The sequence below is a fragment of the Oncorhynchus clarkii genome, chromosome 9 (genome assembly GCF_045791955.1).
Source record: "Oncorhynchus clarkii lewisi isolate Uvic-CL-2024 chromosome 9, UVic_Ocla_1.0, whole genome shotgun sequence".
Taxonomy (NCBI): Eukaryota; Metazoa; Chordata; class Actinopteri; order Salmoniformes; family Salmonidae; genus Oncorhynchus; species Oncorhynchus clarkii.
This window is the reverse complement of record NC_092155.1, coordinates 9,573,955-9,584,775: the sequence shown is the minus strand read 5'-3', so window position 1 is coordinate 9,584,775 and position 10,821 is coordinate 9,573,955.

Sequence of the window (10,821 nt, the reverse complement as noted above, 5' to 3'; positions counted from 1 at the left end):
TTATTTAACCAGGTAGGCCAGTAGAGAACACCTTTATTTAACCAGGTAGGCCAGTAGAGAACACCTTTATTTAACCAGGTAGGCCAGTAGAGAACACCTTTATTTAACCAGGTAGGCCAGTTGAGAACAAGTTCTCATTTACAACTGAGACCTGGCCAAGATAAAGCAAAGCAGTGCGACAAAAAGTACACAGAGTTACACATAAACAAACGTACAGTCAATAACACAATATAAAAATATATGTACAGTGTGTGCAAATGTAAAAGAGGAGTAGGGAGGTAAGGCCATAGAGGCGAAATAATTGCAATATAGCATTAACACTGGAGTGATAGACGTGCAGATGGGGGTGTGGAAAAAATTATTTCCTTTTAGGTCATGTTGTTCACGAGTTTTCTTTCCTTTCTGAACTAACGTTATGACCTGTGGCGGGACCTTTAAACGCTAGAAGAGGACCATGGAAAAATATATTTCCTCAGGTAATTTTGTTCTCGAATTATCTTTATTTTCTGAAGTAACGTTAGCTACTACAATTTGTTTTGTTGCCTGCCGTTTTCATGGATCATCATCATCGAACGGAATATCTAGCAAGTAAGATCTGTGTATTAGGCTACAGTAATATGTTAGCACGGTTCGGTTAACAAGATTTACAGTGTAGCTACAGTAACGCTATCTAACATGTTAGTAACTGGTGTTTTGACACAAGTTTGACGTTAGCTAGTTTAACGTCAGATGACTGACCATCAAAATAGTCTGTTAACCCCACGATTTTCATACTAATCCGGAGTTATTATTTTCAATAATTATGATGTTTAGTTTATGTAGATAAAAGATAAGTTAAACAAAATCTTGTCTTAAAGGAACATATGGTTCCTTTAATCTATTGATCTAATTAAATTAATAGTTCTACTTTTCAGCCCTTCCAGCCTATTTATAGTGATGACTTGCATTTTAAATGCTGTACTAGACCTACACAGTATGTCTCATGTGATATGACGACCTGTCCTTTGGGGAATTTATCAACAATACATTATTTCTTGTGTGGGGATGTTGTTGTCTTTTTATTTCAGTGAGATTACATATTCCTTCCCAAAGGGATAGCAATGTATTTTGCCTGATGTGGATCATAAGTGGGTGTCCAAGGCATTGTTCAGGTGGCCGGGGAATGGGATTTCAGAGATGGACTTTGCCAGGGTTGACAAAATGTGTTGTGACCGACCCTCCACCACCATCTGCAGCTCAGTAGAGATGGAGAGGGACTTTGCCGATCCGCTGCTGCTCTGGATGCCCAAGAAGCTCTGGCAGGTTGAGCTGTATTGCCCACATTCTGTGCAGTAGGAAGGTCATCAGTTGGAACGTATGGTTCCTTACACTGTTCCACGCAAATTCACTGGTAATGGCAATATAATTTCATTTATAAACTAATGCAGCATTTATATTTAATACAAACAGCAACACGTTGCTGTGTGAAATGTTATTATTGAATTATTCTGTTCTCAGTCCTGCATATTCTCATATATTTATGTCATTTTTTTCCTTTAGGGGAGCTGATAGGTTTGGAGTACCTCTTCGATCAGACTGGTTTGGTGCTGCAGGATTATAAGGCTGCCATTGAGGAACTGGAGACAGGTGATCCTGATGTCCAAGAGGAGGATGATGAGGGCTTTGTGGAGCTTGTGGAATTTCAGGACCTGACGGTTCCGGTGGTGGAGACAGCCCTGCCTCTTGTTGGCACCTTTTCGTTCTACTCTCACCCCCTCTACCAGCATCCAGTCCACAGCTGCATCATTCAGTCCCATGTCCTCCACACCTGTACGGGCTACTCCTCCACACCTGTACGGGCTACTCCTCCACACCTGTACGGGCTACTCCTCCACACCTGTACGGGCTACTCCTCCACACCTGTACGGGCTACTCCTCCACACCTGTACGGGCTACTCCTCCACACCTGTACGGGCTACTCCTCCCCTCCTGTACGGGCTACTCCTCCACACCTGTACGGGCTACTCCTCCACACCTGTACGGGCTACTCCTCCACACCTGTACGGGCTACTCCTCCACACCTGTGCTCGTCAGTCCCTTGTCATACGTTCCTGTTCGGGGGTAACGTTACTCCTTAGTCCATGGACCATAAATGTTCTTTTTAAAAGTGTGAATTGGCTCTGGCAGTCAAAACAGCCAAATGCTCCATCAACAGTATTGAGATAGTGAAATGTTTTGTTGTTTCGGCTCTGTACTGCAGCACCTTGGATTTGCAATGATACAGATGTCAGGTTTAATTTGAGGGAATTTTCATCCGTATTACAGCCCTTTTTATTACAGCATTTTTTTCTACATATTCCCCCCATTTAAGAGGAACCAAAAGTATTGGGATAAATTCACTTATGTGTTTTTAAAGTAGTCAAAGGTTTAGTATTTGGTCGCATATTCCTATCAGGCAATGATTACATCAAACTTGTGACTCTACAAACATTTGCTCTTTGTTTTGGTTGCGTTTCAGATTATTTTATGATTTATTTATTTATATTATTTTATGCCCAATAGAAATAACTGATAAATAATGTATTTTGTCATTTTGGAGTCACTTATTTTAAATAAGAATAGAATATGTTTCTAAATGTAAAGGATGTGAAATGGCTAGCTAGTTAGCGGTGTTCAGTTACGATGCTTCGTGGGTGAATGTTGTTGATGTGTGCAGAGGGTCCCTGGTTTGCGCCCGGGTAATGGGCGAGGGGACGGTCTAAAGTTATACTGTTACATAAACACTTCTACATTAATGTGGATGCTACCAGGATTACGGATAGTCCTGATGAATTGTGAATAATGATGAGTGAGAAAGTTACAGACACACAAATATCCCCAAGACACGCTGTATGACATAAGAGAGGTGGCTTGAAAGTAAGCATTTCATTGCATTGTTTACACCCTGCTGTATTCTGTATATGATCATTAAAATTGGATTTGATTTGATTTGACAGTAAGGATGCTTGACATTTAAGGAGACTGTTCTAAAAGAGAGTACACCAGGGCTATATCTCTGGATATGTTTCACCAGGAGCGCTGTCCTGCCCGAGTTGGTAACCCAGCAACAAGGCAGTTCAGTCTTTAGAGGAAGCAGACCTTCATGTAGGTTGTTGAAAATGCTCTGTGGTATGCTGGGTATTTGGTGGCATTGATGAAGAGTGATGCAAAAAAAACATGCTACCAATCAGGCATCCAGTCCACACCTCTAACCGCATCAGTCCTCTACTCCTGTATGGACTACTCCACCACCAGCTGGTTCTCTGTCCGTGGCCTTGACACCCGTGCCTGGCTGGGCCTCTGTTCATGATCTTCACACCCGTGCCTGGCTGGGCCTCTGTTCATGATCTCCACACATGTGCCTGGCTGGGCCTCTGTTCATGATCTCCACACATGTGCCTGGCTGGGCCTCTGTTCATGATCTACACACGTGCTCGGCTGGGCCTCTGTTCATGATCTCCACACCCGTGCCCGGCTGGGCCTCTGTTCATGATCTCCACACCCGTGCCCGGCTGGGCCTCTGTTCATGATCTCCACACCCGTGCCTGGCTGGGCCTCTGTTCATGATCTCCACACCCGTGCCTGGCTGGGCCTCTGTTCATGATCTCCACACCCGTTGCTGGCTGGGCCTCTGTTCATGATCTCCACACCTGTTGCCGACTGGGCCTCTGTTCATGATCTCCACACCTGTTGCCGACTGGGCCTCTGTTCATGATCTCCACACCCGTTGCCGACTGGGCCTCTGTCCGTGCCCGACACCTATGCTTTCTGACACTCAGTCAGCCCCGTCCTCTGCTCCTTACGGGCTGGGCATTCTGATGGAGCCAGCGATCAGTTGCTCTCCATTTTCAGTTAGTTATATACAATTGTAATCATTTGTGTTCCAATTGTTTGTCCCTCCGTGGTGTCAAAAGCATCCTCCCCTTAATTCACTCTGAGCACAAAAGCCCTTAGCTGAATTCTCTAATTACATTTTGATCAATTATTGTCAATTATTGTCAGTCTTTGAATGCTCCATTGTATAAACTATGTAATGTTCCTGCTTGTGTGCCTTGTGCACTGATTTAAAACAATTAGAGTATATTTGTCATTCTCACGTCTTTCTCCAATTGATTTTTGGTGGTCAAGATGTGTTTGGTATCTGTACTGATGGTGCAAAAGCCATGACAGGGAGACATAGTAGAGTGATAACGTGAGTGCAAGCAGTTGCTCCTGACCCCACTTGGGTACACTGCAGCATCCACCGAGAGGCTCTTGCTGCCAAAAGAATGCCTGACAGCATGAAAGACTTTTTGGACACTACAGTGAAAATTGTTAACTTTGTTAAAGCAAGGTCCCTGAACTCTCGTGTATTTTCTGCACTATGCAATGATATGGGCATGTAACGCTTTTACAACATATAGAGGTGTGCTGGTGTAACCAATGTGAAATGGCTAGCTAGTTAGCGGTGGTGCGTGCTAATAGCGTTTCAATCGGTTACGTCACTCACTCTGAGACCTTGAAGTAGTGGTTCCCCTTGCTCTGCAAGGGCCGCGGCTTTTGTGGAGAGATGGGTAACGATGCTTTGAGGGTGACTGTTGATGTGTTCAGAGGGTCCCTGGTTCGAGCCCAGGTATGGGCGAGGGGACGGACTAAAGTTATACTGTTACACTGGTTATCAAGGGGCAAAGTATTGCCATGGCACGTTTTTTTTTATTGAGAGACGAGCTTCAAGTTTTCTTTACTGGCCATAATTTTCACTTGTCTGACCGCTTGCATGATGAGTTTCTCACACGACTGGCCTATCTGGGCGATGTTTTTTTCACCTGAATGATCTAAATCTAGGATTACAGGGACACCACAACTATATTAAATGTGCGAGACAAAATTGAGGCTTTGATTAAGAAGTTGGAGCTCTTCTCTGTCTGCATTAACAAGGACAACACACAGGTCTTTCCATCATTGTATGATTTTTTGTGTGCAAATGAACTCAAGCTTACGGACAATGTCAAATGTGATATAGCGAAGCACCTGAGTGAGTTGGGTGTGCAATTACGCAAGTACTTTCCCGAAATGGACGACACAAACAACTAGATTCGTTATCCCTTTCATGCCCTGCCTCCAGTCCACTTACCGATATCTGAACAAGAGAGCCTCATCGAAATTGCAACAAATGGTTCTGTGAAAATTGAATTTAATCAGAAACTCCTGCCAGATTTCTGGATTGAGCTGCGCTCAGAGTATCCTGCCTTGGCAAATCACGCTGTTAAGACACTGATGCCCTTTGCAACCACGTACCTATGTGAGAGTGGATTCTCGGCCCTCACTAGCATGAACTAAATACAGGCACAGACTGTGTGTGGGAAATGATTTAAGACTGAGACTCTCTCCAATACGTTCTTGCTGTGAGATGTTACCCCACTCTTCCACCAAGGCACCGGCAAGTTCCCGGACATTTCTAGGGGGAATGGCCCTAGCCCTCACCCTCCGATCCAACATGTCCCAGACGTGCTCAATGGGATTGAGATCCGGGCTCTTTGCTGGCCATGGCAGAACACTGACATTCCTGTCTTGCAGGAAATCACTCACAGAACGAGCACTATGGCTGGTGGCATTGTCATGCTGGAGGGTCATGTCAGGATGAGCCTGCAGGAAGGGTACCACATGAGGGACGAGAATGTATTCCCTGTAATGCACAGAGTTGAGATTGCCTGCAATGACAACAAGCTCAGTCCAATGATGCTGTGACACACCGCCCCAGACCATGATGGACCCTCCAGCTCCAAATCGCTCATTCCTTCGACGATAAACGTGAATCTGACCATCACCCCTGGTGAGACAAAACCGTGACTCGTCAGTGAAGAGGGCATTTTGCCAGTCCTGTCTGGTCGACGGTGGGTTTGTGCCCATAGGCGACATTGTTGCCAGTGATGTCTGGTGAGGACCTGCCTTACAACAGGCCTACAAGCCTTCAGTCCAGCCTCTCTCAGCCTATTGCAAACAGTCTGAGCATTGATGGAGAGAGAGTACATTCCTGGTGTATCTCGGGCAGTTGTTGTTGCCATCCTGTACCTGTGACGCAGGTGTGATGTTCGAATGTACCGATCCTGTGCAGGTGTTACATGTGGTCTACCACTGCGAGGACGATCAGCTGTCCATCCTGTCTCCCTGTAGTGCTGTCTTAGGCGTCTCACAGTAGGGACATCGCAATTTATTGCCCTGGCCACATCTGCAGTCCTCATGCCTCCTTGCAGCATGCCTAAGGCACGTTCACATCTTTCTTTTGGTGTTTTTCAGAGTCAGTAGAAAGGCCTCTTTAGTGTCCTAAGATTTCATAACTGTGACCTTAATTGCCTAGCGTCTGTAAGCTGTTAGTGTCTTAACAACCGTTCCACAGACGCATGTTCATTAATTGTTTATGGTTCATTGAACAGGCATGGGAAACAGTGTTTAAACCCTTTTATAATGAAGATCTGTGAAGTTATTTGGATTTTTACGAATTATCTTTGAAAGACAGGGCCCTGAAAAAGGGACGTTTCATTTTTTTGATGAGTTTAGGTATATAATGGTGTTTTATGTCGTATTTTTTACAAGTGTTCTGACAAGTGATTAAATGATTCCAGCTGCATCAGACACCAACAGTGTTGACTTAAACTCCTTGATAAATTCATTGTGATATTCATGAAATGTTTGGATTAGCTAGCTTCAGTGTTACTGCTAAAACAAATGATGCATGTAGTTGGTTTATCGTATCAACTTTAATTTGTTGGCGAGTAAACGTATTTTAATAAAACAGTAGATTAGTTTGTCAAAATAGCAAATAAGTAGACATGACTTGTATTCAAGACAGTTTATTTGCTTTGGAGACCAAGCCTAATTTACAACAGCAATATGCAGGCACAGTTATGGCAATGTATGACATATACTGAACAAAAATATGAACGCAACAACTCAAGCGTTGGTCCCATGTTTCATGAGCTGAAATAAAAGATCCCAAAATGTTTCACAAATTGTATTTGTTTCCATCCCTGTTAATGAGCATTTCTACTTTGCCAAGATAATCCATCCCTATGACAGATATGGCATATCAAGAAGCTGATTAATTAAACAGTATGACCATTACACCTTATGCTGGGGACAATAAAAAGACACTCTAAAATGTGTAGTTCTGTCACACAACACAATGCCACAGATGTGGGAGTGTGCAATTGGCATGCTGACTGCAAGAATGTCCACCAGAGCTGTTGCCAGAGAATTTAATGTTAATTTCTCTACCACAAACCGCCTTTTTCGTTTTAGAGAATTTGGCAGTACGTTCAACTGGCCTCACAACCGCAGACCACGTGTATAGCGCCGTGTGGGCGAGTGGTTCGCTGATGTCAATGTTGTGAACAGAGTGCCCCATGGTGGCAGTGGGGTTTATGGTATGGGCAGGCATAAGCTACGGACAACGAACATAATTGCATTTTATCGATGGCAATTTGAATGCACAGATGTACTGTGATGAGATCCTTAGAGCCATTACCATTCACCCGCCACCATCACCTCATGTTTCAGCATGATAATTCACGGTCCCATGTCGCAAGGATCTGTTCCTGGAAGCTGAAAATGTCCCAGTTCTTCCATGGCCTGCATACTCACCAGACATGTCTCCCATTGAGCATGTTTGGGATGCTCTGGGTTGACGTGTAGAACAGAATGTTCTAGTTCCCGACAATCATCAGCCTGATTAACTCTATGAGAAAGAGACCATGTGCATGTGACATTAAAACTTGAAACTACAGAAGCCTAAAGCTTGGCTGTCCAAGTTTCATTCGTGCAAATTGAGGGCACACAATTTCAATTCTGAATAATGGCACAGACGTATCCGTGGGATGTAGGGGTGCTGAGGGTGCTTAAAAAATATATACATTTAAAAAAAATCACAATTATATTACTCCTGTGTGAACTAGGGCTTTATTACTTGTGTATGAGAGGACAGAAATAGTCCTGTGTCCTCGGAATTGGGGCCTTTAAGAAGGGAGCTCCTCCCTCACAGCGTTTGCCCATTCACGCCTCGGTCTATGGCTTAATGGTGGCTGCATATACAAACTCACGCAGGAGAGACAACATGGCTGCTCAGTCTGTGGTAAAAGATTCACTCTGGAGACACATCTGTTGAAGCATATGGATAATATCCACAAAGACAGGGAAAAACAGAAAGAGGAACATCTTCAGTCAGAAGGCGGGGTGTGGACAACACTCTTATGAAAGGAAAAACACTCTGGATCATTCATTTTTTAAATGTTTTTGTTTAACTTTAACTGACTTGCCTAGTTAATAAAGCCTACCCCAGCCAAACCTTCCCTTAACCAATTGTGCGCCGCCCCATGGGTCTCAAAATCATGGCCGGTTGTGATACAGCCCAGGATCGAACCAGGGTCTGTAGTGACACCTCTAGTACTGATAAGCAGTGCCTTAGACCGCTGCGCCACTCAGGAGCCCTTTATCTGAAATGCATACTGTGTGTTTCCGATAAATAGATATGAATAGAAATGATAAATAATATATTATGGATTTAATTTTAGAATGTTTTACATGTAAATAAAGTTTGATTTGAATTAGGTTCTGATCAAACAGTACAGAATATTTTAGGAAGCTCACATTTCTGCTGTAAAGAATGTAATTAGAAACAAAAATATCTAGTCGTTTGATTCGGAATGTCTCTCAGGGCGATGAGAATGGTCGGACTGATGTTATTGATACATTTAAAAAAAATCCAACCCCAAGTTCTTCTTTTGGCCCTCCCACCTCAATGGGAGGGCAGCTACCGCTCAGCCCAACTCCAAGCTCTTCTCTGTCCTGGCACCCCAATAGTGGAACCAGCTTCCCCCTGGTCTGAAGCTAGGACAGCAGAGTCCCTGCCCATCTTCCGAAAACGTCCGAAACCTCTTCAAAGAGTATCTTAAATTGTCCCACAGCACCTCGCCCCCCTAAAATGTGTTTAACTTTTGTTGAACTAACATTTGCACTTCAAAATGTACTATGACAGATATGTGGTTGACCCACCTAGCTATCTTAAGATGAATGCACTAATTGTAAGTCGCTCTGGATGTGAGTGTCTGCTAAATTGTTAAAATGTCAAATGTAATTTTGAGAAAAGGTCTCCCTGCATTTTTTTTTAATTGATTTTTATTTCACCTTTATTTGTACAGGTAGGTCAGTTGAAAACAAGTTACAACTGCGACCTGGCAGAGATAAATCAAAGCAGTGTGACAAAAACAACAACACAGAGTTACACATGGGGAAAAACAATCATACAGGCAATAACACAACAAGCATTTGTCCAAGAGTGTTTGCCATCAATTCTGACCTAATTCTGCTCATTCATGACATCTTACCTTGGATCTTGAATAGAGTAATGCTGTACAGTTGACCCCCCGATGAAGAATTGATTATCTCAGATCATTCTATGCTTATGATAACCACTGTGTGTGTACATGTAGTTACAGTGATGTGTATTCATGGATGCCAAGGGTAGCCAGGCTTCCCCCAAAAAAATTGACCAAGAGAAAAATACATACAAAATGTTTTTTTATTTCGTCTCTCTGTGTTTAATATTTTTTTTATAATTGTAATAATTTAGCAGACACTCATATCCAGAGCGACTTACAATTAGTGCATTCATCTTACGAATTTGAACGAATTGCAAAAATCTCTGAAGCTGGAGACTCACATCTCCCTCACTAGCTTTAAGCACCAGCTGTCAGAGCAGATTACAGATCACTGCACCTGTACATAGCCCATCTGTAAACAGCCCATCCATCTACCTACCTCATCCCCATACTGGTATTTATTTATTTTGCTCCTTTGCATCCCAGTATCTCTACCTGCACATTCATCTTCTGCCGAGCTACCATTCCAGTGTTTAATTGCTATATTGTAATTACTTCGCCACCATGGCCTATTTATTGCCTTAACTTACCTCATTTGCACTCACTGTATATAGACTTTTTGTTTTCTTTTGTTCTACTGTATTATTGACTGTATGTTTTGTTTATTCCATGTGTAACTCTGTGTTGTTGTATGTGTCGAATTGCTACGCTTTATCTTGGCCAGGTCGCAGTTGCAAATGAGAACTTGTTTTCAACTAGCCTACCTGGTTAAATAAAGGTGAAATAAAAAATAAATAAACAATACATTTCCTTCGATTTGCAAGTGGCTTAATGTGTCTCACCGGAGAAAGCATCCGAGCGAACAAAACAGCGCCCCTCTGTCTCAGTATGTGAAGCGTATCTATCTGATGCTGTTTGGTCAGAAAGAGTATGACATTGTTGCCACCCGTAGCAATGAATGCAAGGGAAGCCAGCGAGCATTTGACCTCCCTTCTTAAAAATAATAGCTCATCAGCGATGAGCTAAACTGAGTGAGCTCAGCTCTGATTGGTCCTGGCGCACCAAAAAAAAGTGTAAAGGGAAGCCAGTTTGGATTTGGCTTCAGACCAATCACATCACAAGCTAAACGTCATTATTGACAGAAAAAAAATGGAATTGTTGCATCTCCTCGTGTTGTTGTCCTCTATTGGCTAGCTAAATTTGTCCCTTTCATAAATTTGCCATTGATGGAGGTAGGGATTTGGACGTGTTGTTTAACTTTAATAATTTGTTCTGGCCAATGATTATAACAGCGTTTCTGATCCAACCATAAATGTATACATTGTGCCCTTGGGGAGAGAGGATGGAAGTTCAGCATGGAGCTAGATGTAGTGTGCTAATGTTAACTAGCTGGCCTTGGTGCATTGTTGCCCATGAAAGGAAGTTAGGCTAGCATTTTAGTAAGGTAGCC